Consider the following 6,000-nt stretch of genomic DNA (forward strand, 5'->3'; position numbering starts at 1 on the left):
ATTCAGATTATTAATCAAATTGTTATCCCATCCCAATGCTGGCGTTTTCGGTAGGGTTACATTTTGCTGTTCCCCGTGGAAAAATTTTAATGTTAGGGGAACCACCGTACCTCTTCTACGCTGAGGTGGAAAAATATGTGTTAAAACATTGGGAAGTATATTGGGATGAGCAAATGTTATTGCCACGCAATCACCTTTAAATCTTTTGGGGCGGTTCCCTATCCAGGGAATACGTTTAACTGTTTTGATATCATGCGCTAGTTGCTGTAAACCACCAGGCGCTAACCTCATATTACCAGAGAGCCAGTGAAGGGCCTTACTACTCAGAGAGCTGGCTGACTCGGTGATGCCGTCATCCAACTGGGGTACATTAGCTAACACTAATACAACTGGTGAAGCTTCCTCAATAAATTGGAGAGGGTCTATACCGTGGGCTTGTGCTTGTGGAATATTAACTGACAACGGGCACCCTTCTACTGTTGTAATATTATGATTAGCTTTGGGTGCCAACGTATGGGCTTGATCAGTCAACACGCCAGATATACCTTCTACGGCATGATCAACACCCTCTATAGTGTTTTTTGCAGATAATAAAGTATTAAGACTACCTATTTCCTCCGTCAGCTTAGTTTGCAGACCTCCAAGCCTTTTAACTTCCGCCTGAAGCTTATCTATTTTTGAGATCAGAGGTTTTACAATTTCGATAAGTTTGCCCTCTACGACCTCAAGCAGTTTAGCAAACAATTCATCCTCTCCATTATTTCTTATAATCCCGTCCCCTACTGCCTTTGGGGGAACTCTCGCGGAACCTGGAGATAATGTTCTTTTCCTTTTCGCTCTTTGTCTTTGACCACCCTGTTTCCGTTGGTTCTTCACACAGGCACGCACAGGTCGAGGTGTGTGCTCAATTAGAGGTGAATCGTCCTCTACAGGACCAGTAACAGTGTCTGGGTCAGAATCAATAACGCTATCAAAGTCTACATTCAAAATAACAGGAGATACTAACGTGATCAGTGGCTGACTGTCAGACTCAATCATGGGTGAATCATTAGTTGATACCCTTGTGTCCACCATCACAAAAGGACTATCCTCAGCTGACATAGGCAAGGTAGGGCTTAATCTGCGCAAATCTGGTGACTGGCTTAGCCCTAGTGATTCTCTCCTTTGTTCGTTTATTTTCTTTACAGTTTGCACAACATAATTATCCATGGTATTAGCGGGAACAACAGCAGGTTTCTTTTTGGTTGCCATATATGTAACACGGTATACAACTGGGGGACTGTGTCTTACTTGTGGATATGTCTCTGTTGAAACAGGGGGTCAGGCCCTGCCCCTGCCTCTTCCTGCCGATGAGGGCCGTAGAGGGCCCGCCCTTTGCCCGGGCTTCGCCCCGGGCGTCCCGCGAAGCGGGTAGCTGCGGCGCTTATGAGCGCCTCCTGGCGCCTTCGCGTCGTCAGAAACGCGCGCCGCCGCGTAGGCTGCCGGGAGTTGTGGTCCCGGAGCGGCGGCGCGTGGAGTCAGCTGGTTTTTGACTCTTGGCGGTGGCGGCGTGCTGCAGGACTTCCTCGCTGCCTCAAATGACTCCTGGCGGTGGTGGCAACCTTCAGGTAAGTCTTTCCTTGTCTCCCCCCGCTCCGCCGGTAGCTGCGGCGCTTATGAGCGCCTCCTGGCGCCTTCGCGTCGTCAGAAACGCGCGCCGCCGCGTAGGCTGCCGGGAGTTGTGGTCCCGGAGCGGCGGCGCGTGGAGTCAGCTGGTTTTTGACTCTTGGCGGTGGCGGCGTGCTGCAGGACTTCCTCGCTGCCTCAAATGACTCCTGGCGGTGGCGGCAACCTTCAGGTAAGTCTTTCCTTGTCTCCCCCTCGAACTCTTTTCTGATTTCGTCTTCTTCTGTAGTTTGTCTTGATTGATCTTGTTTACTTATGATGTTTATTTTGTTTCTTACAAAATCAGTCTTTAATTTCCATGCAAGCCATTTCCCGCATCCTTCTCCGAATTCATGCTTAGCCAACTTGCTTGCTTCCCATTTAACTTTCAGTCTTTCCTCAAGGATATCACTTAAACCTTCTTTTTGTTTCTGTCTCTCTTTCTGCAGATTTTCCTTCCTTGTTGGATCCCTTTCTGTGTGTATTTGTGTATCTAAGATGTTTATACCTTTTTCGATATCCAGTAGTTCTTGTTTTAATTTCTTAGTTCTGTAAGCTCCCAAACTAAGTAGCTTACCCCTGATTACTGCCTTATACGTGTCCCAAGCTATTTGTTTAGATGTTCCTGTTTTATTATTCTCAAAAAAAAATTCTGTTTCTTCCTTAAGAGCTTGTACTATTTCTTGATCTGAAAACATGGCTCTTTCCACTGTGAATCTTTTCTGTGTGCGTATTATTTTAGTTTTTAGTGTTAATTGTATAGCTGAATGGTCTGATAGGTGGGCTGGAATGTGAGTTAGGTTTGTTACATTTGTTAGTAGATTCCTGTCTACTAGAAAAAAAATCTATTCTAGACCTGTGTCCTAACCTTTTGTTATGGAATGTAAACGGTTGGCCTTTATCTCCTTTTTCTTTCCATATGTCTATTAAATCTAGATCCCTCTTATATATGCTTATCCACTCCCTCATTTTCGGTAAATTAGGTGAGTTAAAAATTTTTCCTGGGGGAGACCTATCTTTTTTAGGATCTGGAATAAGATTAAAGTCTCCTCCTAGGATTACCGGGGTATTGGCTGTTAAAAGTTGTGTATACAAGTTCTGTAAGGGTTCTGGGTCATCGAGATTGGGGCCATAATATCCTACTATTGTATACGCCATATTCCCTAGTTTTATTTTTGCTACTGCCCATCTTCCCTTCCTATCAACTTCTGAAGATTCTATACTTGCCTTTAAGGATTTTTTCAGAATGATTATTACCCCTTTAATGTTGCAACTTTGATTTGTACATATATACGCATCTACCCATCCTCTATTTTTCATTGCCTGATCCCACTCTTCTTTCAATAAGTGTGTTTCCTGAAGTATGATAATTTCACTTTCAGATGTTTTGAGATATTCCAAGATTTTATTTCTTCTACTTTTGGTTCTCATACCATTAACATTCCAACATAATATTTTAATGGTTCTGCTAGTGTCTCCCATTTTCTTTGATCTTTTTTCTCCCGATAAGTTTCGGTAGCATTCTGCTTTTGTTATTACATTTTTGTTTTTCCATTTTCTTTTCCAATATCGAGGATTTATTTTTTAATTTTTTTTCCCTATTTTGCTCCCCACCCTTTTTTTGATTTTTGTTTTTTGTACGTTTCTGTTTTAGTGATTTGTTCTTACCCTCCCCGGGGAAGCCTCCTTTTTCTTCTTTCTTAGGCGCTTTCATTTACCCCCTTTCCGCTCCTCTTCTTAGACCTGGGAGATATATTCAGGAATCTAGCGTTTTAGGCGCTTATTTTTTATCTATTTACATGTGTTTTCATTTACAGTCTATTTGCGGACAATTTTCAAATCGTGGAATTTTCCATTTGAGCAGTGTCTTTCATTAGACAGATCAGGTTTTTCGCCTCTTCAGGATCTCTAATGTTCCTCATTTTATTTCGCCACATAATTCTTAAAGAGGGAGGAAACTTCATTTGTACCGTGGCCCCTAAAGATTGTAGCTCTGGCATGAGTTTCCCTAGTTCCCATTGTCTGTCTTGAGACGCTTTGGACATATCTGATCTTATTCGGAAGGCCCACGAGTCTTTATTGAAAGTTCCCTTTTTCAGGGCTTCACCCAAGATTCTCTCCTTTAACGTGTACGTCTTGAAATTTACAAGAATTTTTCTGGGGTTCTTTCTTTCTTTGGGCTTTCCATAAGGGTCTCTATGAACTCTTTGTATGTCTTCATCTATAGATTCTGCCTCACACCACGGGAAGTGTTCCACAAGTAGTTCCACAATAAATTTCTTAATATCACTACCCTCTTTATTTTCTGGAACATTCAAAATTCTTATGTTATTTTTTCTAGCCTGATTTTCAAGAGATTCCATTTTTTCGTTTATGGATTTCCCCTCCTGTCTCAGCGTGTAGATTTCCTTTCTGTTACTTTCCACCCTACTGTTCAATTTAGACACTTCTCCTTCTATAGCTGTTACTCTCTCCCCTAGTGCGTTTAGTTTACAATCCAATTTTTCACATACTTCTTGAATTTTATCCTGTTTCGCCTCAGATATAGCGAATTTGTCCCTCATTTCATTCCATATTTTCTCAAGAATATCATTGGTCTGACTCCTAGGACTTTTAGGACTCGCTGGTCCTTCCTTCTCGATTACTTGTTGCTCTACTACTTCATTGTTACTAAATAGAGTTTCTCCCAAATCTCCATTTTCTTGTGTTGTAACTGAAGTAGCCTTAGTTGTTGGTGCACCTCCTTCGGCCATTACTTTCTGTTCGGTCTGAGGTCCGGTTGTATCAATTTTTTGATTTCTACTCCAGCTTTAGTAACCAGGTTTAAGGGGAGATTTGAGTTCAGAGTTTTGCTTTGTGGGTTAATGAGAGGCTCCTTTTGTGAGACGTGATTTTCTTCTTCTTCCTGTAATGAACTTTTTTTTCCGAATTTATCCAGTGCTGGTACAGATAGGTTTATATCCTCAGCCTCTTTTGTTTTTTGTACCTGAACTTTAAAAAAAGTTCTTAAGGAGGGAGTAATTTTTATTTTTTGACTTGTATCAGCTTTATCTCCAGGTAGTTTTAAGAGCTTTTTTGTACGCTCTAGAGATGATTTTTTTGTCTTCCTTCTTTTAACTTCCCTGGGGGTGATATTTTTAGGGTATTGTTCTTGTTTAAGGAAGTTTCTGTTCCTAAGGCAATAATTTGAAGCCACAGCCACTTCACTTTTCTCCTCTTTATCCTTCAAAATGTCTGATTTCTTTGTATCATCCCTCTTTTCTGGAATTCGTGTTTTGGCTTCTATTTCTTTTCCATTACTCAGATCTTTCCCTCTAAGTTTGCCCTCCTCCTCCTGTGCCTTTTTATTCATGTGAGTCTTAAAGCTGAACACAGCTTTTTTTTGGTGTTTTATGGCAATACTGATATTTAATTTCACTTTTTCCTGCGTCTCTTTTGCCTCTCCTGTCTCTCCTGACTCCTCAGTCTGACTTAGATTTTTAGTCTGACTGTTTATTTCATTTGCCCACACGTTTTTCCAAACATTTTCTTGGGTCTCAATACCACATGAAACCACTCTCTGCACTCTCTGCTCCCCCTCGTTACAGCCGTTACCTGTACTGCTGCTGTTGTTCTCTCTACCGCTGATACCCCGGAACGGGAAGCCCAGCCTTCCACACGCCCTCCTGTGCGCCGCTTTCGCCTTCACCGCTTCAGCCCAGACGCCGACGAGGCTCACGTTGTATTCCGGGACGTTTCTCTTTACCCCTGCCAAAGGCACAGCATTTCCAACAGGCTCCACCACCAACTCTTCCCGAAACAGGTAACTGACCATTGAACCAATCTCGTGAAAAAAAAACGCTGAGGTTGCAAGCTAAAAAGACCACGAAATTGAGGGACTCTGTCCGTGTATTTTCCAGCTTGTATTTCCGTATTCCATATTCCGTCTTATGGCACTTCTCTCCGCATTCCTCTGTATTGCTCCGCTTTTAGAAATATTTGCTCGATCTCATGATTCACATACGCCGCTCCAAACTACGACAACGACGATTACGCCTTGTAATCTGAGTCCCAGGTCTTTTGCGAGGAGCGCTCCGACTGAGCGTCTTACTCAGCCGCCATCTTCCCCTCTGAGGTGTCCCCCACAGAACAATGATTATTGCTGTTTTCCACAGTCCAAATAAACGGCAGAGGTCACATTTCCTTTCTTGCCTTGGTGCTAAGGGCACACTGGCTAGGCCACTGGTTAAGGATGCATTGAGGAAGAGGTGGCGAGACAGGTGGATTATCTAAACAGCTCGACGATGACTTCATGCCTGAGTATTAAAGTATTCATTACAATTAAAGACTGAAGCAGGAATAGATATCATAATATAG

Source organism: Lissotriton helveticus, chromosome 1_2 (assembly GCF_964261635.1).
Source record: "Lissotriton helveticus chromosome 1_2, aLisHel1.1, whole genome shotgun sequence".
In the NCBI taxonomy this organism is placed as follows: domain Eukaryota; kingdom Metazoa; phylum Chordata; class Amphibia; order Caudata; family Salamandridae; genus Lissotriton; species Lissotriton helveticus.